The following is a 27,809-nucleotide window of genomic DNA, read 5'->3' on the forward strand; positions in this document are numbered from 1 at the left end:
GGTACCATCTTTGGGATCTTTGGGGGCACCATCAAGTTATTAATATCACTCCTTTCTTTCAAGGTTCTTACCTGATCCCTTCCGCAGGCCCTGATTTTCTGGTGAGGGTCACTCTGGCCTTTGTGTGCTGTGGGGGGGCCCAGCCAGGCTTGGGGCACAGGCACCATTTGCATCCCAGCAGAAGCACCAGCAATCCCCACACAGGATGGGGACATAGTACTAGAGGCTTCTTCCTCCTGAGCATCTGCACTTTGCCTCCTTTGAACATGACCCATCTCAGCCAGGTAACCAGAAGTCCTCTTTTTCCAGGACATGTCTTTTTTTTAGCCTCAACATCTGGTCAGCCGACCTCTGTACAGAGGTCATGTACAGAGTGCAGATACTGTACAGTATTCCCCCATTCACCACCATTCACATATACTGAACTAAAGCAGAGGAGGGAGTGTGTTAAACTCTTATTTTGTTACTGTCCTACTATTTTCTTGGATGTCCTCCATTTTGGGGTGCTTGGTCTTCTTCTGAAGCTGTGACATCTGGTCACCCTGATTTCTGGGCATATGCAGAGTGCATGTACTATACAGTATTCCCACCTGGCCACAGTTCCCATACACTAAACTAAAGCAGAGCAGGGAGTGTTTTAAACTTTTATCTTGTCCTGTCCTACATTTTGCTTGCATGTCTTGCATTTTGGGGTGCCTGGTCCTCTTCTGAAGCTGTGACATCTGGTCAGCCTGATCTCAGCACCCGCATCTTCGCAGTCACCGATTCCCCCTTCCAACCCCCCCCATCAGGAAGGATGCTCAGTCAGCCCCCCCCCATCCATGCTCTCATCAGTGGAAATCGCTCCCCTGGATGCTGCCTCGACCACAGGGGGGTGGATGTGGGCAAGGAGAGTCCTGCAGGGGCCTCGCAGTGGGGCACAACTCCTTGCCCAGCCCCAGCTCCCCCCAGGCACTTGCACCCTCTCCGCCCCTCCCCCTCGCTTGGCTCCAGTGTGGCTGCAGGAAGGAGAGGACGGAGGAGACGCCCCGAGGGCGTGGCTGCAAAGACCTCCCCGCTGCCAGGACAGGGACCTCCCCCTCCCTGCGAAGCCCGGAAGACCAGAGTCCAGAGCCGGGCTCGGCCCCTCTCCAGCCCCCCCAGGACCAGGAGGCTCCAAGGCAGAGTTCTGGCAGGATCTCCCCCAAGAGGTAAAGTTCTCTGGCGCCCCTTCTGGAGCTGAGAGCGGCTCCTCTTCTATTTCGCAAGGGGAGAATAACTGTCCCTCTGACCAATATGGGGCGTGCTGGTGATCCACCAGGGAGGGCTGGGAAAGACCCCTGGGAGGCCCTGCAGATCTGCTGCCACTCAGTGTTGACAGCAGGGAGCTGGATGGGCCAAGAGACTGACTCTTCCTGTGCTTCATGTGTTCTTGTAGCAAACAGGCTTCCATCCTGATCTTTACTTCCTTTCTGCAGTTTTTCCAGCTTTGGTGACATCCAACATGGATTCGATCACTCATACCAAAGGAGACTGCAATCTAATGTGCACTTACTTGGGAGTAAGCCTCATTGAGCTGTGGGTGGGGAGGGCTTATGTCTAAGAATTACTTATTGGATTGCACTGAACTTCTCACTACTCAGACTAGTGAGGGGTATGCAACACAACTGCAGGAAGATCTGCCTATGGGGTAGAGGTGATTCTCTTGGTTCTGAGCTCAGCCCATGTCAGGAGGAGAGAAATGCATGTATCTGAGGAAGGATCTTCTCTCATACTGTTATGAGCACACCTCCTTCTCCAGTGGTGAGAAGTTCCAGGAACAGCACAAACTGGATTCTGAATTCCTTTGGAGGAGAGATAACTGGAGGCTTAGGAGGTAGCAAACGCCCTCTCCATAAAGCTCCTGTGTTTATGGCTCCCACACCACTTTTTATTCTTACAATAGCCCTGTAAGGTAAGCAAGACTGAGAGATAGTGGTCCACCCAATAAGGTACATGACTGAGTGGGAATTTGAACCCAAGCCTTCAGGTTCAGCACTATAACTACTATACTGCACTGCCTCTCCATAGTTACAGTTATACAGGCTGAACATATGACACAGGCAAATAGCACAGCACCTGCAGGTTGCATCAGCTCCCAGAGGGGCACTCCTGGACTCTAAAAGGTGGTCTTAGGACTCGGCTCCCTTGCTCTGCCGGTTAACTTTTCCTACAGCAGCCGTCTGCCTTTGTCTCACTGCCAGAAACACCCTCCTTTTGTTCTTTCTTACACTCTCAGATGTATACCTTCCTGGCAGGATGTGTGGGGGAAGGCGGAAGGCTGAGACAACTTTGATTGCTCCCCCTGCCCTGCTGGGTACCCATTTTCCATCAACATCTCTCCTTAAGGAAGCATTCACGTGAAACATTGAGAAGCAGCAGTTGGCATCCTATACCAATACCCCATCAGTGACTGCAAACTCCTTCCAACATCATCATCATCTTCATCATTATCATCATAAAATCACTGTATCAGAGTCCAATGCAACTTCCAAATTTAAGGAATCTACTACTGCGGTTTCTTACCCTCTTAAATGGGGTTTAGACACTGCACATAGTGGGATGTACACAGTTGCACAATAGATAGATTATATAGATTCCATCTCTCAATAGATAGCATCATTTCCAGGACCAGTTTGTTGGTGTGTCTTAAAAACATTGCTAGCCTGTTGGGGACAGTGAATCATGATTTTCCTTTCTTTCCCTTGTGTACCACTTCACATTTTCCACCTGTTGGAAGTACTACTGGAAGTAACTGGTGATGGATGTCATCATCAGTCACTTCTGGATTAGGAAGCCAGATGCAACATGACAGACACCAGGAAGAGGCTCAGGATGGACAGGAGGGCTTTTCAGAGTACACAAAAAGCGCTCGCGAGAGCTCTGCCTGCTGAGCTGCACTACTGGTCTTGCTGCCAGGAGGCAGAGGGTCTCACACGTACTACTAGACACCTTAAGTACCACTAGTGGTACCCATACCACAGAAACACTTATAGAGACCATTTTGAAAGTGGTGGTTGTTGAAAAGTGGTATATAAATATTCCTAATAATAAATAAACAACAACAATAATGGGCTCCAGAAACAATAATGGGCTCCTTTAAATCCTGCAGTTTTCAGGTCATACCAAACAACTTTCTGAACAGGAAGGTCTTTGGCTGCAGGGAGAGCTAATCAGTGGAGTGGGTGGAAGGATCTCATTTGGTCAATAGTTTCAGAAACTAGACACTATAGCAGAGAAATTGTGGAGCTTCCGGAGTAGATGGGTGGTGAAATAGTGGTTTCCCCCGGAGGCATTTCTTCTTTTTCAGTTGTCCAATCCCACCCTGATGTCCTCTTTCAGATCTTACAAGCTGCTCTTCTAACAAAGCAGTAGGGGATCTGCCTCTCATGGCATCAGCCTCGGTGGAAGAGGAGCTCAACTGTCCCATCTGCATGGAGTTCCTGACAGGCCCAGTGACCCTGGACTATGGCCACAACTTCTGCAGGGGCTGCATCACCAACTACTGTGAGACATGGGAAGATCTGGGGGAAGATCTGGAGTGTCCCCTCTGCAAAGCCAAAATTAAGACAGGGAATTTCCGGCCAAACTTTTCACTGGCAAATGTTGTCGAAAAAATCAAACTTCTACAGCTTAATCCAGGGAAAGGGGATTTATGTGTGAAACATAAGGCAAGTCTCCATCTCTTCTGCAAAGAGGATAAGGAACTGGTGTGTGTGTTTTGTGAGCGATCCCCAGAACATCGATCACATACCATCCTTCTCTTGGATGAGGCTGCCGAGGAATACAAGGTAGGATCATTTGGATCTTGTATTGTATTGGCAACCTTCAGTCTCGAAAGACTATGGTATCACGCTCTGAAAGGTGGTTCTGGCACAGCGTCTATTGTGGCTGAAAAGGCTAATCCGGGAGTGACAATCCCTTCCACACCGGGAGCAAGTGCAGTCTGTCACTGGTCTGTCTCCGTGGCTATGGGCCTTCCTTCTTTGCTTCTTTGCCTCAGACTGTTGGCAAAGTGTCTCTTCAAACTGGGAAAGGCCATGCTGCACAGCCTGCCTCCAAGCGGGCCGCTCAGAGGCCAGGGTTTCCCACTTGTTGAGGTCCATCCCTAAGGCCTTCAGATCCCTCTTGCAGATGTCCTTGTATCGCAGCTGTGGTCTACCTGTAGGGCGCTTTCCTTGGAGGAGATCCTTTGGGATCCGGCCATCATCCATTCTCACGACATGACCGAGCCAACGCAGGCGTCTCTGTTTCAGCAGTGCATACGTGCTAGGGATTCCAGCACGTTCCAGGACTGTGTTGTTAGGAACTTTGTCCTGCCAGGTGATGCTGAGAATGCGCCGGAGGCAGCGCATGTGGAAAGTGTTCAGTTTCCTCTCCTGTTGTGAGCGGAGAGTTCATGACTCGCTGCAGTACAGAAGTGCACTCAGGATGCAAGCTCTGTAGACCTGGATCTTGGTATGTTCTATCAGCTTCTTGTTGGACCAGACTCTCTTTGTGAGTCTGGAAAACGTGGTAGGTGCTTTACCGATGTGTTTGTTTAGCTCAGTATCGAGAGAAAGAGTGTCGGAGTGTTTTTGGATCTTAGATAAGCAAATTTTGTTTGCTTAAACTGAATTCTGTGGAATATGGTTGTTCTTCCTGGTACATGAAGAAACTGTCTCTTTTGAGGGCTGATGTTAATTATCTTCTGCTCTAAGGAAGGTATTCCCCTTCGGATAACTGTTCTTGGTGCCCAAATGGTTGGTTAAATAGTTCCAGCGTTCCCCAGTCTACAGTCCAATGGATATACAGCAGGTTCTCTTTATAATTCAGGGTTAGAAGGCTTGGACTTCTAACCAAGCAGCTTATAAAGGGAAATTTTCCTCCCTAAGAAGGAAAATAAATAGGAGTTAATGGGGACATCCATGCCCTTCATCAAACCTGAAGAGGAAAATGTTCTCCCATTAAAAATGCAATGTGATAAAGTGGGGTAGGAACTGCAGAGAGTGGCCTGCAGCCCTGAACATATATAGACCGGTACACCCACCCCCCTGCAGGGGTTGCCGGTCCATGATGCAAGTGAAGAACTTCATGTAAGGAAACACATTTGGGGAGGCAGTGAGTCAAGGGAGGGGACCCATTGTTCATCTACTACCGTCCCTAGCCTGCAGCCTCCACGGAGTCTAGACTGGCTCCATCCTCTTCTCGTGTTGTACGTGCCAGAGGAGGACATGGAGCCCAGTATTCTGTGCATGGCCAGTAGAGCAAATGGCAGCACTTGCCCTAGACACAGAAGGAGAGAGGTAAGCCCTGCCTGTCCTCTTTTTGGCATCTGATGCCTCTAGTGGCTAGTGGAAGGAATGCTAAGAGCCCAGTATTGCCTCCACCACCATTAGGGGAAGTGACACTGGCACAGGACACTGAGCAAGAGGTCAATGAGAGGCAGGCTTGTAAGGCAGAGGCTGAGGGAGTTAACCTCACGTCCTCAGCATCCTACAGTATTGCTACCATCTCTTGTGACAAAGCCTTAGAATCCCACCCGGCTTCACATCCAATCTTTCAGCTCCAGGGACAGCTGAAGGCCTTCAGGTTCCTCCCCGGCTCTTGCAGGCTTTGGACTCCCTCCACCTCGGGGACCCAGGCTTCAAAAATCTGGTGCACACACAAGGTGAGCAGATCCAGATAAGCCCCTGTTCCATTACGTCATCAAGACCAAACACAGACCTAGAAATCTATAATGGCTCATTAAAGAATAAAAGTTCACATACGACTCAATAAGAAAGGCATTTACCAAAGAACACATACAGTCTAAAAACAAAAAAGCTGGCTTTCTAAACTGACTTCTCCCTGCCTCTCACCTGAGTCCTCCCATCCCCTGGGAGCAAATAAGGTGACCTCTTTCAGGCTACCTGTCATACCATGACTGGCAGGGCCGAGCATCCAGGGCACAATGGAAGCGTAGCCAGCCCCTCCCTTCTGAGGGGTTCCTCTTTTACCTGTGCTACCAGCCTTTCAGAGGGCTGGATCCATCCACTGAGCCTTCTAGAAGATGGTGCAGTCTCCAGGCCACTCACAGTCGGTCACTCACTCTGACCCCTCCCAACTGGAGAGTATCAGATGTTTCCAGTTTGGAATTAACTTTGCTTAGGCCACTGGCTGTTACTGAGCTTCCTTATTTTGGTCTCACTGGCTAAGTTCACAGTGACATTGACCCACCTTCCAGTCAAGCAAGATCCTCACCAGCTGTAGAGATGTTACAGGCACCAAGATGGAGTCAGACTGAGGCCTAGCAGTTACCTTAGTGCCACACCTGTCTTAGGGATTTTTAACCATCTCTAACTGGATCTACTACTATAATAGATGTTGTAGAATTATGTGATGAGGACCCCAAGGTCTTCAGGGTCTTAGGGGGCTGCTAGAAAAATGCAGGGTATTTATTGTGTAAATATCAGTTATCTCTCCAAAGGAACGAAACTTGAACTTTCATTTCTCACCAGGATCTGATCAGTAGCAGGCTGAAGATCTTGAGGGCAGAAAGAGAAAAAATCCAGAAGTGTAAAGCAGACGCAGAAAAAGAAAGCCAAGACCTGCTGGTAAGTGTCACGATTGTTGGGCAGTTCAAAAATACATGAACCTATTTCTGGAGATGTGGAATAGAAAATTCAAGAGTCCAAAGGCAGGAGGCAGCTCGGCTCCTCTAATCCTCAGTGGCTGGAAGGCCCCATCTTCTGTGCACGGCCATTCTGAAGGTGGGCCCCTTGAGGTCTTTGGAAAACTCTTTCATGAATGTGATCTCTGTGATGTGATGTGATCTCTGTGATGTGATCTCTGTGAAAACTCAAAAATGTCCTTCATATCATCTTTGACCTCATGGTACTGCAAGGACAGACTCAGAGCCCAATCCGTAAGGCACGTTTGCGAGGCTTACCGGCAGGCAAGCACCGGATGGTGGTCCAGCCTCCGCCACATGGCGGTTGCACAGACTGCTGAGCCACAGAGAGGAAAGCGGGGGTGGGGGGAGACGGGGAGGAGGTGTTCCAGAGAATGGGGAGGCAGATGGAGGGCGGGGAGGAGGCATGACAGGGAGGCGGGGAGAGGGCAGGCAGGAGGCAGGCCTGGGGGAGGGAGTGGGGAGGGAGGGAGGCGTGTCTGGTGGAGCACTGCTGCGCCAGATCCAGAGCAGATCTGTACTGGCTCAGATCTGAGCAGATCTGGCTCAGCGCCCAACACAAATGCTCTTCCCTCACCGCCAACCTTTTGGTTGGTGGTGAATCGAGGAGCCCCATTGCGGGGCTGCTTCCCTTCTCCCAAGGTGCCACCTGCGGCTACCGTGGGTGCAATAGATGCAATGGCAGCCGTTTTCAGTACGGCCGCAGCCGCTTGCCACAGGAGCGGCCCTTGGCCTGCCATTCTTTTCTTCCTGTCTACTTGTTGCAGAACCAAACAGAACAAAAGAAACAAAAGACTATGGCTGAGTTTTGACAAATGCACCAGTTCCTGGAAGAAGAGGAGAAAAGCCTCCTGGCCCAGATGGAAGAGGTGGAGAAGGAGATTGCAAGAAGGAGGGACGAGCACGTGGTCAGACTCTGCAGGGAATTCTCCTCTCTGGGAAATCTCATCCAGGAGATGGAGAAGTGTCAGCAGCCGGCCAGCGAATTCCTGCAGGTAAGGTCTGCTGAGCTCCACGAACTGCCTGTGCTGTCAAGGGGAGGTCCATGTATAGTGCATTACAGCAGTCTAACTGGAATGGTCCCAGGGCAAGTTAAATTCCTAAATAAAACTAATTTACAGAGGTATCTTACTGAGTATAAGAGGGGGTTGGGGATTGTCATGAATATGTGCAGTTCAGGCCTAGTAGCATTGCAAAGCCTGAACCAAAGTAACCCAGTAACATAGAAGTGGCTTGCATCCTAGCTGCAAGGAATTTACAACTCATGGAAGGTGATAAATGTAGCACCACAGTAGCCAGAGAGGCGCCCAGGAATCCCCAGTGGGGAGGGGGAGAACTAAGAGAACTAGCATCCAGCCCCACTTCCAGAAGATTCTGTCCCCAAGAGTTCGGATTGGTCAGTTCAAAAAAAGTACAGAGTCACATCATCCTGTAGCATGAGAGGTATAAGAAAAGCCCAAAGGGGTGTCTGGCCCTTTGTCTTCGTCTTTGGTCTTTGTCTCTTGGTGAGATAGGTGGTGGGTGCACATCCTGCCCCGCCAGGACCATGTGGCCCATAGGTAGCTGACCTGAGGATCTACAAAAGAAGCTGACCCAGGTGAGAGTTAGGAAATAATAGAGATAGCTTTATTATTTTATGCTGATATGTTTCCTATAAGTTTTATGCCTCCAGCATTTGCTGCCTTTTGTAACTTTTTGTAACCCTATATACTTAATAAAGTAAAAATCTTTTTACCATGTTGGTGCATTGTCTGTTGGGGACAAAGGTTCAGAATCCTGCCTAGCCATTCAGCAAGCTACCAAAAATCCTCATTGTGGACTAGTAACTTGAAGACTAAGACTTTAAGTAAAGAAAGTGCTCAGTGCCTACAAGGGATATAGTTAAGCCTAGAGGGTCTCAGTTTCCCTGGACTGAGACACTGGCTCTTACAGGGTGGTGGCAGTACTACCGAACAGGGATCTTTGAGGGCTCTAGGGTTCAGAACCAACAACTCTGAGCACCCAAAACCCTGGGAGTGTGAGACCAAGTATACGACAGGGATGTATCAAAATTCAGTGATGGCCATTTATCCATTTGTTAATAGATGCCCTGGTGAAGCTGTTGTTTGACTGTAGTGCCTCTGGCCAGAACTAAGCCCCAGGTTGGGTCAGAAGTTGCTTGGCATTAAGTATCCCCTTGTGATACTGAGATTGTGGCCTGGATAAGATATCAGCAGTGCCACTACTACCTTGATCACCCGCTACCATTTCCCTTTTCACCCCACTGCCTCCCCTACCCCAACCCATTTCCATCATCTCTCACCACCCTCCAACCCCACATACTGGTGGGGGGTATGTGATGGATCCACTAACATGCAGAGCTGCTACAAGCTTAGTCCTTGAATGGAGTGTGTTAGACAGATCCCTGCCAAATGAACATTGGAGAACCAGAGAGCATCTCCGTCCAGGGTCTTCCTTGTGGCAGGTGCTGAGTTCTCTTTCTTTTCTTTTCAGGATATTAGAAAGACCTTGCAGAGGTACGTGGATCCCACTCCTTTCCCTTCTTGCTTCCTTATGCTGGGAAAGGCTGTGAAGAACATGGTTCTCCAGGGGCTTCTGGGGAGAGAGTGTAGGACTCCCCACCCTCCAGTGTTGTGTCTCTTTGGAACAGGCAACAGAGCTGCCAGACCTCTGTGTTCCTTCAGCGACACGTTGCCCTGAGGTGTTTGTGCACCTGCTGTTTTCTCTATTCCTGTTGACATCACTAGAGAAGTTTCCTCCCCAAAGCACCCCCAGCGTGTCCTTCCCTCTGCCTGCAGGATTTCTACTCTTTGTTCTCCTCCAGGCTGTCCTTTTCTTCCAGTCAGGAATTCCAGATTGGATGCAGTGGTGTACTTAGAGGGGGGCAAGTGGGACAAATGCCTCAGGCATTGTACGGGGGGTGCTGCTGTGAGACGCCCCCCGCAACCCCCCCATACTGAAAGAGCCATGCCAAAAGTGGCTGCAGGAACACACCCACTCTCTGAATGGTTCCACGCTGCTCTGAGGGCCGCCCCTCCTCTCTTATCAAAGGCGAAGAGAGGGGCCCCCAGATGCGGCCGTGAGGCTTGTGTTAAAGGGGAGGAGAGCGCTGGCAGCAGAACCTGCTGGGGCTAAGCACTGCCTCTGCTCTTCTCCCCTTTAACACAAGGGAAGGGGGTTAACTTCAGGGTGGTGAGAAGTGACGTGAGCTCCTCCCATTTCTCAGGCTCTGAGGACCTTCCAGGCCCTTCTGAGGGACACAAAGGCTGCTTGACTGGAGCGCTTTGAGGCCGCTCAGAAGTGGTGCCCAGGAGGCAACCGCCATTCCAGGAGGTGGGGAAATGGGTGGCATCTCCTGGGCGCTGCTGCCGAGCGACCCCATAGCGCTTGATCAGGCAATTCCCTCTTTCCACTGCAATTACTTCTGGGTCAAGGACGGGGGGCAGAAAAGGGGGTGTTGTCCTGGGTGTCAGAACCCCCAGGAATGCTTCTGATTGGTGGATTTTGGGATCAGATTTTTTTTCCTCCACATCAGGTCTGAGAAGAAGGAAGCATTTGAGATTCCTGTGGCTTTTCCTCCTGGGCTGACCAGCAGAATCAGAGGACTCCGTGATGTGAAACCCCTTCTGGAGGAAGTCATGAAGCAGTTGAAGGCAGTCATGACGCAAGGTAATGAAGAATGGTGTGCAAGGATGAAGATGGTGGGCAGGACTTGCCATGGTGTAGGGCTGGAAGGAAGGGGGAGAGAAATCAGTGGCGTATCTGGGGGTCCCGGTGGTGGGGCAACCCCCAGTTTTTTAACCCCCCACACACCCCTTGCCCCCACCCCTCTTCCGCCCCCCACCCGTGAAAAAGGGGGAACAAAGGAGGCAGCTGAGGCTTGGGGATGTTGGAGGCCTCTCTGAGGAAGCGAGAGGACAGGGGCACCTGGGCTAGAGCATCAGCCCTCACGCTCTAGGCTGCCCTCCCGCTTCTGGAGGTCTCTTGAGGCACAGTTGGGAGGAGGCTGTTTTTCCTCAGGATGGTCTCCAGGCTGATCTTGTCTCTTTCCTCCCCTCCCTCCACCCAACAGCAAAGGTGACTCTGGACCCAGACACGGCTTATCCCAAACTCGTCCTGTCCGAGGACTGCAAGAGTGTGAGATGCAGAGACGAATGGCAAGATCTGCCCGACTATCCCAAATCTCTCTCTGAGATTTGATGGGTGGCCTTTTGTGCTGGGCCGTGAGGGATTCACAGCAGGCAGACACTCCTGGGAGGTCACTGTGGGAGGGGAGGGATGGTGGGCTGTGGGGATGGCCAGGAAGTCTGTGAGGAGAAAGGGTCACTTAGATCTTAGTCCTGAGGAAAGGATCTGGGCTGTGGGGAAGTGGGGAGTTCAGTTCAACGTTTTTAATCACCCTGCTGACACTCCTCTGTCCCTGAGCCAGGAGCTCAAGAGGATCCGAGTGACTCTGGACTGTGCTGGGGGACAGGTGGCCTTTTCTGGTGCTGATACAGGAATCCATATCTACACTCACTCAGGAGCCTCATTCTGTGGAGAGACCCTCCTCCCCTTCTTTTTTGTGGATTATCCCTGAGGCAGTTGCAGGATCCTAGGTCTTCTCAGGCTCTGCTGGTTTTCCTTTCCAGACCAGAGCGATTGACAAGAAAGTGCCGTCTATACATGTTTGTAAGTGGTAGAATTTGTGCCTTAAACTGGCCCTGAAAGAGGGTTGATGTATACAGGGGTCATATAGGTTGGTCACTGTGGGAGGTGAGGGAATGTGGGCTGTGGGGTTTGCTGTGGGGTCTGTGAGGAGAAAGGGCTGGGCTCAGATGAGTCCTGAGGAAGGACTTGCTGTGGGCAAGCGGGGAGGTCAGGACAGAGTCTAGGAGTAGCTGCTGGGTGAGGTGGGGGGAGCAGGACTGAGATGCAGGGGGTGGGGGGAGGAGCACTTTTACTTGACTGTGATTGTTCTGAGGCAGCCACAGAAAGCAAAGAAACAAATTAGGCATTTTAACTTCTTCTTCAAATAGGCAGGGAAATGAAGGCGCTTAAGGAATCGCAGTCTGTGTGAGGGCTGCTGCTGTGGAAGTTCAGCTCCATCCTTTGCACAGAGCCTGCATGTTCCACCAGCACCGTCATCTCCCTCCCTGTCTGGAGAACAAGACAAATGGCTCTTTTTTTTCTTTTGGGCTTTTTGCTGCTGGTAAGCCAGGTAACAATTCCTGGTAAGCCCCTCATCCCCCACATTGATCAAAGGGTCACAGAAAACTCATTGTTTTTTTGGCTCGGTTTATTTGTGAGATCGACTTATACTCAAGTATCTGTGATAATTAAGAGCCACTTGGCAGTGAGAGCCTCTTTTCCAGCTCTGCAAAGGCCTCTCAACTCCTTCAGGCAATCATCAGAATTAAATGGCATGAAATCTGCTCTTTACTCTGTCCCGGAATTCCCTCCTCCTCCTCCAGCTTCTTTCTCAAAGAGACCATCACGCGTTCAGGACAACAAATAAAGCAATCATCTCATCCAGCGCGATGCCCAAACTCTTTTGCGCTGCAATCCCCCTTTATTCCTCTACAGTGGGTTGTGACCCTCCTGGTGGCGCAAGAGGAAGCCTCCACCTGGTCACGCAAGGTTGCATCCAACTCTATGAACCTTGGAATGGCCTGCAAAGCCTCCAGCAGCCACTTCTGGATTTTGGAAGGACACTTCCAGCTGTGACATAGCTAATGATTGTGTAGCCCAATGCCAAGCTCAAATGATGCCCCGGAAGTAATATCACACTCGGGCTTTTAAAAAGGGAAAATCATTGGGAAACCTGCCTCCTATCCCCAGGATCTCGCCACCCACTTGCTATAGTGCCTCCCCCCAGTCACCAACATAGCTAAGGCATGTATGAGCTACTTAGGGTTAAAGAAAATTTGTAGTCCTCCCCCCAAGACAGAACAAAATTTAATTAAGTAAATAAATAAAAAGTGAACCTCTGACTGGTTCGAGACAGCGTACTGGAGTAAAGTGACAGTTATTCTCCTCCTGTTGAATATATGAGGAGCACCACTTGAAAAATTGCCTTTTTACCCAGTTAGCAGGTGTATGTGTAAGATACATGAAATGAGAGCTGACACATATTAACACCTTATTGGTTCCATGCTGTATCATAATAACATCTCATTGGCTCTCAGAACAATCAGTCTTTCAGGTCTGTTTTGAGTTAGGTAAATCCACTTTTTGTTCCATAAGGCAGTTGTGTTTTCATTTTCTGGTAAATTGGCCGTAACTTTTGACAGAGTACAGACATTCCAATGAGGTTTGTTTCATTGCGTTCTGCATTAAATTACCTTTCCAATGATATCTAACATGGTTTTAACAATTTTGGTCACTTGTGTCAGGCTCAGCTTGTTGCCTCCCAAAACCCAATGCCCAGTACAACTGCTACCCCCTGAACCCCTTTAACTATACCACAGACTTCCAATTTGCTTCCAGAAAGCAAAAGTGGGTTAAAGAGGCTTCTGTGGGCCATTCTGAAGTCCACAAAGGCAAATAGAGTGCAAAGGTAGCCTGGAGAAGCCCCCCTCTCAAGAGTCTCCCAGGACATTGTTCATCTTCCAGAATGGCTCCTATTTGGAACCATTTGTGAGCAAGGACAGGTGGGAAAGACAATCTGCAACAATAACAGACCTGGCTTCTGTGCCACCTCAGGCCAGATATGCAACACGCTGGCCCCCCCAGACACCCCCCCCCCCCACAGATACATACTAAGCTGAGGAGCCTCACTTGACTTTCTTTGACACTCTGAAAGTCTTCTGAGAACTCCACAGGAAACCGGAGGTACTATGAAAGGCGCTTCTGAGGCCTGAGAAGGCTTACAATGTGCCAAGGTTTTGCCTGCCCCTGGAATGGCTCTGGAGGATGGGAGGGGGCAGCTGCAGCTTGTAGAACGGTACCACCCAATGCACCCGGGTACTGCACCTGGGGCTTTTGCCCCCCCCCACACCTCCACTGGCCCACCACTGATCTACAACCCACCTCATGTGAGCTCATGACCCACAGTTTGACAGCTCCTGATCTAGACTACTCTGAGGCAGAAATGGGTGTCCCATTAGGGAAACCAGATCATTTCTTGCTTCCATGTCCCTCAGTCCTGCTTTCAGTCTTCCTTTTACTTCTCTTTCCAAAGGTTGGAAACGTAGATAGCAAACCTCCTTTACTGTTGCTATTCAAAGAGGCTCTTGGGACCCTTGAGATAGAATCCCTCTTTTCTGAGATCTCCAGCCACAGCTGATGCCAAATGCTGAACCCAAATCTCGGCTGGTCTCCTTTCCTCAAGACTACATGACTATGAGACAGACAAATCTTCACGGATGCCCAGTTTCTTGTTCTGCCCAATTCAAAGTTCTGATTATTGTTTTCAAGAAAAACAAATTCTATGAATTTGGAAATCTGTGTCATGGATGATGCAGGTGGGCTCTTGATGTTGCGGATGCTGGCCAATCAGTGCTGAATACAACCAGCAGGCAGAACCTGTTTTCCAAAGCCTTTTTTAAACACAAACATTGCTGTTTATTGTAAATCATTTATACAGTATGTTGTTCCCCCTGTTTAAGGAAACAAAGGGTAGGACAAGATTTATCACAGTTGCAAGAAAACCTGAAATGTTTCTTGCTTGCCTTTTTTTCTTCCAGTTCATTCATTTCTTCCAGTTCATTCATGTATGTTTATCTCTTGACGACCCAGAATGTTTATCTCTTGACGACTCATCTTCAAAGGAGTGAACAGATTTTGTAGAAAAAACACTGACCATGAAAACATGTGGAAGTTCTGTCTATGATATTTCAACTGGGATTTGCATTCACATGTGCAAATAAACATCTGTGAGCTGACAAACTGCACGTGCTGAAGTTCCCTCTTCTATACAACTGTTCAAGGCCCAGGATCCCTAAAGCTGAAAGTTTGCCCACCCCTGCCCTGGAATTAAGAACAGCTCCCTCTCTGGAGACCCTTTTGCAGTGCCTTATGACCTTCTTACTGGTCAAGGATTTTAACTGACACTGGGGGCTGGTGCTTTTTCTGTGACTTAGAGCCCAACTTGGAGCTTGCACCGCCGGCACTCTGCTCACGGTGAGTGTCGCAAACGTGCCATAAAGCACATAAAGCCATAAAGCACAGCCCTCAGCACCGGTCCAGCACTGGTGCTAGCTCAGTGCCAGCCAACTTTGTGAACAGCTGCCCTAGAAGTTCATGGAAGTTTTGAAATGTCACGATCCAGTTAGGCGATCCAGGTTGATGGAGCTCCTTTGGTGCCGTGCCTGGCTCCTCCTCCTGGGGGCAATGGTTCTTCTGCTGGGGGATGACTCAGGTGAGTGAATGCACTGGCAAAACTCCCAACTCCTCCCCGGGCCATCTGCTGGGGAGGGGGCCAGGACTCAAACCCTCGGCCAGTCTGGCACAGCAAGGGGCAATGCTGTCTCTAGCACAAGCACCACTGAAGCTGGGAGGGGAGGCAGGCTTGGGGTTTATCCTAGGGGGGTGGGGTGGGAACAGAGCTCCTTGCAGATCCCTGTCACAGTAATGTTTTGGAAATTATCTGGGGTTAGCTTATTGTTCAGACCTACCCTTGTTCTCTGACTGCTTCTCCTGATTCTGCAGTTCTGTTTTTCAGCCAAGAAAGTGTGGTTCTCTCCCAATCCACCCAGAATGAAGGTTGGGTATCCCTTCATACCACTGACCAAATCCATGCCTGTACCCCACTCATCGGCACTCAAAGGAGGCCAGAAAAGCGCACCTCACCTCCCCCCCCCCAAGTTTGTGGGGCCTGGAGCAGCCCATCCATTTGTCAAGGATATATGGGTAGCATCAGCAGCAGATTGTGGGGGGGGGGGGGCAAGAGAATGGCAGACTGTTCAGGAGTTTTCAGCTGTCATCACCTCTTTCCAACCGGCCATGGGTGTAACCTGCCCCGATCCACTTTCTGTCTGCTACAAGTGAGCAGGAACTGGATCACCCGCCTGCCTGCCATGTTGCCAGTCCTGGGCTAGACGGGCCAAGTGTCTGACTCGCCCGAAAGCAGCTCTCTGTGCTTGGCCTAGAAGGAGGAGCAGGGCAGACTGTTGCCGTTTCACCCCCTTATTGATTCTGCAATGGAGCCACAGTCAGAGGTCAAGTGGGGAGAGGGGCCAGGGGAACACATCAGCTGCAGGAGCAGGGATGTTCTCAGAAGGGGGGCATTGTTTGCAAAGGGCCTTCCCTGAGCAGCATCGGTCTCAGAAGAGGGCAAACTGAGACACTTGCTTAAGGGCCAGAACAGCCAGTCTGCCTTACCTCTGGATGAGAGGCCAAATGGGTCAGAGTGGGAATGCAGAATGCAGTGGGATGAGGGGGGAGGGTGACATTGGATCATGCTCCCCAAGGAGAAGAATTTAAGCTGATTTCATTGCATTGGGACTGATTTCTGAGGAAACATGCGCAGGATTACATGTAATATGTTCAGCCAAGATCTCCTGGGGCCTGAGGCAGTATTCCAAAGGCCGACCCACCTTTACCAGCCTTTGGTCCTCCCAGTGGAGGAAAGTGAGGCAAGAGAAGTGAGCAACACTTCTCCATCTCCGGCCTGAGGCCACATCTTCACTTGGCCTCATGGATGGGCCTGCCCTGTCTGGTTGCAACCACCGTGTAAGGCCAGACTGATGCTGTGATTCCCCCGCCTTGCAGAAAGGAAAGGGGAGTTCTTCACAGATGGGTTTTTAAAATTCTGCTCTGCCTTCCCAACAGGCAGAGCAGAACTTTAAAAACCCATCTGTGAAGAGTTCAAAAAGAGAGCAGAAACATGCAATGATTAAACATCAGTGAAGCATCAGCCTTAACAACCAGCAAATGCAACAATCACATACACAGGGGACAAAAGTGCATTCCCACACCAGCAGCTTGGGGGCCTCTCCGGTTCAGTGCCATGTGCCAAGCACCCTCTTCTGTACTTGAGCCAAAGATGCCAGGTTCTGCCCGATCGACAGCCGCCTGACAAAGATGCACAAATTGATGATCACTTTGACCACAATCAGTGTGGTGATTGTCACTCCAGTGGTAGCTTCTGAATGCAAGATACTGGAGGTGTCTGTTTCCTAAAAGGGAAAATAAATGGCTTCTGTAAGGGTAAGTCTTGCCTCACGAACCTTGTAGAATTCTTTGAAAAGGTCAATAGGCATGTGGATTTGGGAGAACCCGTGGACATTATATATCTGGACTTTCAGAAGGCGTTTGACACGGTCCCTCATCAAAGGCTACTGAAAAAACTCCACAGTCAACGAATTAGAGGACAGGTCCTCTCATGGATTGAGAACTGGTTGGAGGCCAGGAAGCAGAGAGTGGGTGTCAATGGGCAATTTTCACAATGGAGAGAGGTGAAAAGCGGTGTGGCCCAAGGATCTGTCCTGGGACCGGTGCTATTCAACCTCCTCATAAATGACCTGGAGACAGGGTTGAGCAGTGAAGTGGCTAACTTTGCAGACGACACCAAACTTTTCCGAGTGGTGAAGACCAGAAGTGATTGTGAGGAGCTCCAGAAGGATCTCTCCAGACTGGCAGAATGGGCAGTAAAATGGCAGATGCGCTTCAATGTCAGTAAGTATAAAGTCATGCACATTGGGGCAAAAAATCAAAACTTTAGATATAGGCTGATGGGTTCTGAGATCTTGGGGTGGTGGTGGACAGGTCGATGAAAGTGTCGACCCAATGTGCGGCGGCAGTGAAGAAGGACAATTCTATGCTTGGGATCATTAGGAAGGGTATTGAGAACAAAACGGCTAGTATTATAATGCCGTTGTACAAATCGATGGTAAGGCCACACCTGGAGTATTGTGTCCAGTTCTGGTCGCCGCATCTCAAAAAAGACATAGTGGAAATGGAAAAGGTGCAAAAGAGAGCGACTAAGATGATTACGGGGCTGGGGCACCTTCCTTATGAGGAAAGGCTACGGCGTTTGGGCCTCTTCAGCCTAGAAAAGAATGCCTGAGGGGGGACATGATTGAGACATACAAAATTATGCAGGGGATGGACAGAGTGGCTAGGGAGATGCTCTTTACACTCTCACATAATACCAGAACCAGGGGACATCCACTAAAATTGAGTGTTGGGCGGGTTAGGACAGACAAAAGAAAATATTTCTTTACTCAGCGTGTGGTCAGTCTGTGGAACTCCTTGCCACAGGATGTGGTACTGGCGTCTAGCCTAGACGCCTTTAAAAGGGGATTGGACAAGTTTCTGGAAGAAAAATCCATTATGGGGTACAAGCCATGATGTGTATGCGCAACCTCCTGATTTTAGAAATGGGTTATGTCAGAATGCCAGATGCAAGGGAGGGCACCAGGATGAGGTCTCTTGTTATCTGGTGTGCTCCCTGGGGCATTTGGTGGGCCGCTGTGAGATACAGGAAGCTGGACTAGATGGGCCTATGGCCTAATCCAGTGGTGCTGTTCTTATGTTCTTATGTTCTTATGACATAATTAATTAATTCACATTTTTATGCCACCCTTCCTCTAAGCAGCTCAGGGTGGTGTACATGGTTCCTCACCATATTTTGTTCTCCCAACAGCCCTGTGAGGTAGGTGAGACTGAGAGATAGTAATCGTCATGACAAGAAACGAATAATAATGTTAGCCACAAAATAAATGCAGTGACTATTTCCCCACAAGCACTGGAGGAAATTCTGCATCAAATGGTATATAGCATGATGGTGTTATTCCTAAAAGTCAGGATTTCCAGAATGTTGGTCATTAGGGTGTCACCCCCCCCCCCGGATGTCTCATGGGCTCGTTTTGAGTTAAGGCAGTGGTTCTCAAACTTTTAGCAGTAGGACCCACTTTTTAGAATGATAGTCTGTCCGGGACCCACTGGAATTGATCTCATGGCTAGAAGTGACATCATCAAGCAAAATAAAATAAATAATTATAAATAATTAAATTAAAGAAAAACAAATATTTAAATAAGGAGAAGCCAGCCATGTTACACCAAGTGAATTTTCTCTGTAGCCTGCCTGCAATAACACCCCCCCCCCACAAAAAATCAGTGAGATTTTCAGTCCTCCCCAGTGCCCAGTTCAGTGTAAATTCTTATATTTCAAGTGTAGCACTATCAGGACCCACCTGGCTTTGCAAGTCTAAAAACAAATAAAATGAACCTTACCAGCTGAAGCCTGTTTTATTCTTTTGGGGGGGGGGGGTGCTGCCTTCTGGAGCATTTGTTGAGCTCCACTTTCATCAGATTGGGACCATACAGCCAGCCTTGCATTCCCCTTTGCCTGACTTGACCAGGAGCCAGGGCACATTTGCTTACTCACGAGTAAACGCGACCATGTGACTTGCTTTCACTTTCCATAGGGCTCAATACATTTGTCAGCTTGGAGGGAGGGAGTTCCTTCTTGGGTGTTTTTTTTGGGCTGCTTTCATTGGATAGGAGCCATTCAGGTGTCTTTGGATTCCTCTCTGCCTGCCCTTTCAAACAAACTAAGACAAGTTCGCCTACTGGAGAGTAAACGGGTGATATGACTCTGTTTCACTTTTCATAGGACTCCATGCATTTTTTGTTTTATGACTTTTTGGCCATAACTTTTGATGGAAAGGAAATTTTTCACTCTGGTTTTTTCCAGTGCATCCCACTGTAAATTCCACATCCAACGGTATATAGCATGATGGGGCTATTCCTAATCTCTGCGATGTTAGCAATTTTGGTCATTTGTGGTCACCCCTCTAAAGGCTGTTACCTGGGTCAAACCACCCCCGACCCTTTGCTAGCTACAGCACTGCTGAGTGCACAATAAGACCCAGTGAGACGAAGTCAGGGCAACTTAACCCACAGAAAAGAGTCAAGTTCTGCATGTCCCCTTTCTCTGAATCAGAACTCTTTGGGAGCATTTGCAGAGTCTGAGACTGACTGGGGAGAAGAAGCTGGTCCCAAAGAGAACTCCCTTCCAGTCCATTGAATCCCTTCCAGTCCATTCACACATTTAAAAAATAAGGCCTTTCCCCCTCCCTCCAGGGCAATCATTTCTAGAAGACCCTTGATGCTCACCGACTGTGTCTCCCCCATGATGTCTGGTGGTCGGATCTCTCGTTGGTGGCTACACCGTGTGAGGTTGACTCCGGATCTGCAGGAAGCAACACACTCAGAGCCCGCAGAGACAGCCCTGTACTTTCACTTCCTGAAGTGCTGCTCTTCTAGGCTGGGCATACAGCAGTATTTCCCAAACTGTGGGTCAGGACCCCCCAGTGTATGATGAACTGATTTTTGTTGGGTACTTGTTAAGTTTTTGAAACATTAAAACAAACAAGAAACAACATTAAAACAAATAAAGAAACAAAAAGCCTTTGCAAGCCACCTTGGCTGGTTTGCAGAAGTAAATATTTAGCTGGAATGCTAACCTGTACTTGGAGGCAGTCTTTACACCTCCAAATTAGAATGTCACATTTTCCCATTTTCTCCAGTAATTGGCATGCTGTGGATCATGTGTGAGTCCAGTTTCAACCTTTGGTCTAGATTGGAAGTCCCTCACTGCACGTCTTGCTCTCCAGTTCAACCTCCTGAGTTCCCTGGAATGAATGCAGAAATTTCATTCCTTGAAAGCTTTGTTGAAGAAATGCAGTTTGTGGGTGACCCTGTCATCACTCATCTTGAATCATTTTATTTCATTGATTACTGAGCTGCGTTGTGTGATCAATTGTACTTCCATAGGCTATTGATAAGTGATAAGAGATCTGCAAGCTCAAAAATAGGTGCCCCTTCTTCAGGAATCAGGGGAAAGGAAGCTATGATCAGTAAAAGGATGCTGTGTTCTTGACTATGCCTAGATTCTTGGTTGAATATGTATATCTACTCAGAGAAGCAGTGTATTGTTTTAGGTTCTGATTGGTCCAGATGTAAAAAGCCAGATTTTCCTGTAGTAATGCATATGTAAAAAAAATGGGTGTGAATGAAGTATAAAAAGTATGAATTCCTTTGTCCTGTGTGCCTGTTTTCTCTCCAATCCTGGCTCAAAGCACAGTTCTGTCTGTGTCTACTCAGAGGTAAGTTCTATTGTGGTCAATAGGGCCTGCTCCTGTGTAGGTGGGTCAGAGATGTTGAGTAACTGGCCACAAGACAGCTGTTTTGATAAAAGAAGAAGTTCCTGAAAGAAATGCAGCCTCCCCTGATGAGTCTTCACTTAGCTGAAAAAGAGCCCTGGGGAAAGTTTTGAACCTCCTCTCACAGACAGCAGGGGGCAGTGCTGGGAGAGGACACAAGCAGCACCCTGGAGGGTGGGCCTCTGATGCTGGTGCTGGTCCCTGTGATGACTTTGCCAGGGCAGATCTCTAGGCAGAGCCAGAGCCAGCCAAGCAGCTGCCTCTCCCGCTCTCTGTTCTTAGGCAGCAGGACCGAGATGCAGTCATCCTCAGAGAAACACACACCCTCCGAGTGTGACTCTAGGCATGCACTGGGGGTCTTCCCGCATGGGAAAAAACAGTGGCACCTCACAGTCTGCCCAGGTACAGCAAGAGAGATGGACCAGCTAAAACGGGAGCTGCACTCACTCCGAGGGGATTTGCAGTGGGAACAAATGCAGCCTTCCCTGATGAGTCTTTAGGTGAGAAAGAGCCCTGGGGAAAGTTGTTAACTTTCTCTCACATAAGTGACAGAGCAGTTGAGTCAGAGGTCCTTTTTCTGTACTAGTTGGAAAAAAAAAATTTTCGTTCACCTTTCTAAGCATAATTTCTCTTCTTCCTAACTGTGGAATGGGCTTCTTTTGCTACAATTCCATTTTATCTTGCAGACGGATGGTATGTGTCTCTGAGGGCGCAATCCTATGTTGCGCTGGAACAGGCAAGCCAGGAGGCTTGTGCTGTATCCAGTGTGAGATAAGGCTCCACAGTGGCTCAGCCAAAGGTAAGGGGAAACTCTTCCCCTTACCCCCAGGTAAACCACTGCAGTCCGTATGGGTCTCCTTGGACACCCACCAGCCCCATAAGCAAGGAGGCAGGGTGTGGGTGGAATTAGGTGGTGATGGGGGTGCGGAGGAAGGTGTATCTGGACTGGGAAGGGGGTGTGTTTAGCAGCAGCAGCGTCTGCCAGTTCTAGCCGCTTCCCAGTCTCAATCCCCAAACCTGCACCCACAAGGACTTGCGCCAGCTATGAGTTCCGCCAGCTGTGAGTGGGCACAGGTCTGAGTAGAGCCAGCAGCCCAGCTCGAGCTTACCCTGAGGCAAGGGGATATGGGTTTCCTTACTCAGCGAAGTCCTCTGGAGAACAAAAGTCCTCCGCAGGATACTGCGGGCATCACATTAGGATTGGGCTTTGAGAGACATGGAAAATTGAAGTGAAACAGAGAACATCAGCTCTTGTTTCTGTCTTCTTCTTCTTGCATATGCGCAGATAAAGTGCTCCTAAGATGTGGGCTGATTGGACAGTGTAACCTGAAGACGCACCCCAAGAACCCCACTCCACAAGATGTCCTGCTGTCTCCAGAGAGGAACAACTTAGAAAACATTTTCTTTTTCAGATGGGCAAGAAACAGGGAGCGATGAAAATGAATGTTCTTATTTCAGAAGTGTCTTTTGTTAAACAACCATTTCATGCAGTAACTTAATGAGATTAACATAAGAACATAAGAACAGCCCCACTGGATCAGGCCATAGGCCCATCTAGTCCAGCTTCCTGTATCTCACAGCGGCCCACCAAATGCCCCAGGGAGCACCCCAGATAACAAGAGACCTCATCCTGGTGCCCTCCCTTGCATCTGGCATTCTGACATAACCCATTTCTAAAATCAGGAGGTTGCGCATACACATCATGGCTTGTACCCCATAATGGATTTTTCTTCCAGAAACTTGTCCAATCCCCTTTTAAAGGCGTCTAGGCTAGACACCAGTACCACATCCTGTGGCAAGGAGTTCCACAGACTGACCACACGCTGAGTAAAGAAATATTTTCTTTTGTCTGTCCTAACCCGCCCAACACTCAATTTTAGTGGATGTCCCCTGGTTCTGGTATTATGTGAGAGTGTAAAGAGCATCTCCCTAGCCACTCTGTCCATCCCCTGCATAATTTTGTATGTCTCAATCATGTCCCCCCTCAGGCATTCTTTTCTAGGCTGAAGAGGCCCAAACGCCGTAGCCTTTCCTCATAAGGAAGGTGCCCCAGCCCCGTAATCATCTTAGTCGCTCTCTTTTGCACCTTTTCCATTTCCACTATGTCTTTTTTGAGATGCGGCGACCAGAACTGGACACAATACTCCAGGTGTGGCCTTACCATCGATTTGTACAACGGCATTATAATACTAGCCGTTTTGTTCTCAATACCCTTCCTAATGATCCCAAGCATAGAATTGTCCTTCTTCACTGCCGCCGCACATTGGGTCGACACTTTCATCGACCTGTCCACCACCACCCCAAGATCTCAGAACCCATCAGCCTATATCTAAAGTTTTGATTTTTTGCCCCAATGTGCATGACTTTATACTTACTGACATTGAAGCGCATCTGCCATTTTACTGCCCATTCTGCCAGTCTGGAGAGATCCTCCAGTGGCAAGGAGTTCATACATACATACATACATACATACATACATACATACATATGAGAATGGGGACCCACTGTCAATTCCCCTCCTCCCAGGACCCTATTCACCCATTCTCATCCCTATTGCTGCCCACTCCCTGCCCCTTGATATCCTCCCAGCACTGTTCACTGTTACTAAATATTAGAGAGCAGATAAAGTGACCCTGAAGCCTGGCACTAGTGAAAACTATTTGAGCACAATTGCTGAGAACCTGAGCAGGACTAGGGCACAATCTCCTGGTACCTGAAGGGGCACCCCAGATGCCTCCCCTACACCTGGTGACGCTCTAGTCCAATGGTCTTCAACCTTTTCGTTCCCATGAGTTGCCAGAACCCTACAACTGAGGCTTCGCAACCCCAATGGGGTCCCAATCCCAAAGTGGAAGGACACTCATTTATACCGTTGATATTCTGATATTTTTTTACTGTACTTGAATTACACAATACATTAATTATGCAGGCCAACAGACATTTAGGTATCAACAATGTTATATCTAGTCCTGGGTATATTTGGGATGTTGATTCCAAAAATGGCATCTGTTTTGCCCTATTACCTTTTGTTTCAGAGATGCGGCACATAGCCTCATTAGTGAACATTCAGCCAGCTTCCTCATGAGGAGACCCACACCATGGCTTGCTCATGAGGAAGCTGCTTTAACCATTCACTCATGAGGTGAAGCCGTATCTCCTAAACGAGATGAGACAGGGCAAAACTGATGCCATTTGTAGAATCAGCACCAAAATTCATATGACAACACCAGAAATTTTGAAAAGAGAGTTTTTCTGACCCTCCAATTTCACAGGCCTATGTTATAGAACACTGAATTCTAAAAATGTTTCCAGTCGGGCCCCACAGCTCCTAAGGCTGGCCCTGGCACTTATTCTCTGAAATCAATGCCCCTGACCATGTGAAGAGCATGCTGGTCATGGTTCCAGACACATGTACACACAGGTAGGAGTCTGGGATCTGGGTGAGCAGTTGGGAGCTTGTCAGCTGAAAAACTGTGTTTGGAAAACAGGCAGGTGTGAACTCTCCCTTGTTTTGCCTCACCGAGAACTTGTTATATTTCTCTTGGGACATTGCTTGCTGAAGAAGGATTCTTTCTTTCTTTCTTTCTTTCTTTCTTTCTTTCTTTCTTTCTTTCTTTCTTTCTTTCTTTCTTCCCTCCCTCCCTCCCTCCCTCCCCCCCCCCGGGAACAGGGAGTAACCCCGCAATGAGGTAAAAGCCTCCATGTTGGACAGCAAGCCCAACACATTGTTGGCAACCTTCAGTCTCGAAAGACTATGGTATTGCGCTGTGAATGGTGGTTCTGGAACAGTGTCTAGTGTGGCTGAAAAGGCCAATTCGGGAGTGACAATCCCTTCCACACTGGGAGCAAGTGCAGTCTGTCCCTGGTCTGTCTCCCTGGCTATGGGCCTTCCTTCAAACTGGGAAAGGCCATGCTGCACAGCCTGCCTCCAAGCGGGCTGCTCAGAGGCCAGGGTTTCCCACCTGTTGAGGTCCACTCCTAAGGCCTTCAGATCCCTCTTGCAGATGTCCTTGTATCGCAGCTGTGGTCTACCTATAGGGCGCTTTCCTTGCACGAGTTCTCCATAGAGGAGATCCTTTGGGATCCGCCCATCATTCATTCTCACGACATGACCAAGCCAACGCAGGCATCTCTGTTTCAGCAGTGCATACATGCTAGGGATTCCAGCTCGTTCCAGGACTGTGTTGTTTGGAACTTTGTCCTGCCAGGTGATGCTGAGGATGCGTCGGAGGCAGCGCATGTGGAAAGCGTTCAATTTCCTCTCCTGTTGTGAGCGAAGAGTCCATGACTCGCTGCAGTACAGAAGTGTACTCAGGACACAAGCTCTGTAGACCTGGATCTTGGTATGTTCCGTCAGCTTCTTGTTGGACCAGACTCTCTTTGTGAGTCTGGAAAACATGGTAGCTGCTTTACCGATGCGCTTGTTTAGCTCGCTATCAAGAGAAAGAGTGTCGTAGATCGTTGAGCCAAGGTTCACAAAGTCATGGACAACCTCCAGTTCATGCACAGAGATTGTAATGCAGGGAGGTGAGTTTTCTCACCTCCCTGCATTTCCTTAAATGCAGTGTTCCTTAAAAACCTGTGTTTTCTTAAGCCTGATTGTCAGTCCAAAATCTTGGCAGGCCTTGCTAAAACGATCCATGAGCTGCTGGAGATCTTTGGCAGAGTGGGTAGTGACAGCTGCATTGTTGGCAAAGAGGAAGTCACGCAGACATTTCAGCTGGACTTTGGACTTTGCTCTAAGTCTGGAGAGGTTGAAGAGCTTTCCGTCTGGTCCGGAGATAGATGCCTTCTGTTGCAGTTCCAAAGGCCTGCTTCAGCAGGACAGCGAAGAAAATCCCAAACAAGGTTGGCGCAAGAACACAGCCCTGCTTTACTCCGCTTCGGATGTCAAAAGGGGTCTGATGTGGAGCCATTGAAGACAACAGTGCCCTTCATGTCCTTGTGGAAAGATCTGATGATGCTGAGGAGCCTGGGTGGACATCCAATCTTGGGGAGAATCTTGAAGAGGCCATCTCTGCTGACCAGGTCAAAAGCCTTTGTGAGATCTATGAAGGCTATAAAGAGTGGCTGTCATTGTTCCCTGCATTTCTCCTGCAGTTGTCTAAGGGAGAATACCGTATCAGTGGTGGACCTGTTGGCTCGGAATCCACACTGCGATTCTGGATAGACGCTCTCTGCAAGTACCTGGAGCCTCTTTAGTACGACTCTGGCAAACAGCTTTCCTACAATGATGAGAGAGATGCCGAGGTAGTTGTTGCAGTCACCCCTGTCACCTTTGTTCTTGTACAGCGTGATGATGTTTGCATCCCTCATGTCTTGAGGTACTCCACCTTCTCTCCAGCAGAGACAAAGGATTTCATGCAGCTCAGTGATGATGATCTCTTTGCAGCACTTTGAATTTGGTGGAACTCCACAGGTCCCGTCTCCCTCAATCCCTGCTCCCTCCCCCAGCACGCCTCTCCCTGCCTCCCCCCACACCCCTGCTTACTCTCCATGTGAAGCTCAGTCGCTTCACCAGTGCTAACCCAACACCATGGGGTTGGGGGGTGGCGCTTTTTGCATGTCCTTTTTAAGATGTGGCGATACTGGAGGTGTCTGTGTTTCTTGAAAGGGAAATAATCTCATTCAGATACTGCAGTAAATGGTTGTTTAACAAAAGACATTTCTGATATAAGAACACTCATTTTTTTATCTATCCATGTTTCTTGCCCATCTGAAAAAAAAATGTTCTTGTACCACTAAACATGTTTGGACTGTATTTTTTAATCAGTGACTAAATAATTGTTTCTCTTTTGGTTCAGGTGCAGGTACCCATGTGCGACACACCAGCAGAGTCAAATTAGACATTAGACGAACAGGCCTTGCTGAGGGAGAGTCAGCATGGCTTCTGTAAGGGTAAGTCTTGCCTCACAAACCTTATAGAATTCTTTGAAAAGGTCAACAGGCATGTGGATGCGGGAGAACCCGTGGACATTATATATCTGGACTTTCAGAAGGCGTTTGACACGGTCCCTCACCAAAGGTTACTGAAAAAACTCCACAGTCAGGGAATTAGAGGACAGGTCCTCTCGTGGATTGAGAACTGGTTGGAGGCCAGGAAGCAGAGAGTGGGTGTCAATGGGCAATTTTCACAATGGAGAGAGGTGAAAAGCGGTGTGCCCCAAGGATCTGTCCTGGGACCGGTGCTTTTCAACCTCTTCATAAATGACCTGGAGACAGGGTTGAGCAGTGAAGTGGCTAAGTTTGCAGATGACACCAAACTTTTCCGAGTGGTAAAGACCAGAAGTGATTGTGAGGAGCTCCAGAAGGATCTCTCCAGACTGGCAGAATGGGCAGCAAAATGGCAGATGCGCTTCAATGTCGGTAAGTGTAAAGTCATGCACATTGGGGCAAAAAATCAAAACTTCACATATAGGCTGATGGGTTCTGAGCTGTCTGTGACAGATCAGGAGAGAGATCTTGGGGTGGTGGTGGACAGGTCGATGAAAGTGTCGACCCAATGTGCGGCGGCAGTGAAGAAGGCCAATTCTATGCTTGGGATCATTAGGAAGGGTATTGAGAACAAAACGGTTAGTATTATAATGCCGTTGTACAAATCTATGGTAAGGCCACACCTGGAGTATTGTGTCCAGTTCTGGTCGCCGCATCTCAAAAAAGACATAGTGGAAATGGAAAAGGTGCAAAAGAGAGCGACTAAGATGATTACGGGGCTGGGGCACCTTCCTTATGAGGAAAGGCTACGGCGTTTGGGCCTCTTCAGCCTAGAAAAGAGACGCTTGAGGGGGGACATGATTGAGACATACAAAATTATGCAGGGGATGGACAGAGTGGATAGGGAGATGCTCTTTACACTCTCACATAATACCAGAACCAGGGGACATCCACTAAAATTGAGTGTTGGGCGGGTTAGGACAGACAAAAGAAAATATTTCTTTACTCAGCGCGTGGTCGGTCTGTGGAACTCCTTGCCACAGGATGTGGTGCTGGCGTCTAGCCTAGATGCCTTTAAAAGGGGATTGGACGAGTTTCTGGAGGAAAAATCC

General features: G+C 48.9%; 2 protein-coding genes across 2 annotated transcripts in view; one reads left to right on the forward strand and one right to left on the reverse strand.

The window, feature by feature from the left end:
- The window catches only part of LOC136639120 (zinc finger protein RFP-like), a 573,475-nt gene that overhangs the window by 86,275 nt on the left and 459,391 nt on the right, over nucleotides 1-27,809 (reverse strand). The window lies entirely within an intron of this gene.
- The window catches only part of LOC136640459 (tripartite motif-containing protein 10-like), a 195,288-nt gene continuing 168,575 nt past the window's right edge, over nucleotides 1,097-27,809 (forward strand). Inside the window, exon 1 of the mRNA XM_066615612.1 lies at nucleotides 1,097-1,190. The gene's annotated coding sequence lies outside the window, so the exon portion shown is untranslated. The remainder of the gene's footprint in view (nucleotides 1,191-27,809) is intronic.

Source organism: Tiliqua scincoides, chromosome 2 (genome assembly GCF_035046505.1).
Source record: "Tiliqua scincoides isolate rTilSci1 chromosome 2, rTilSci1.hap2, whole genome shotgun sequence".
Classification (NCBI taxonomy): domain Eukaryota; kingdom Metazoa; phylum Chordata; class Lepidosauria; order Squamata; family Scincidae; genus Tiliqua; species Tiliqua scincoides.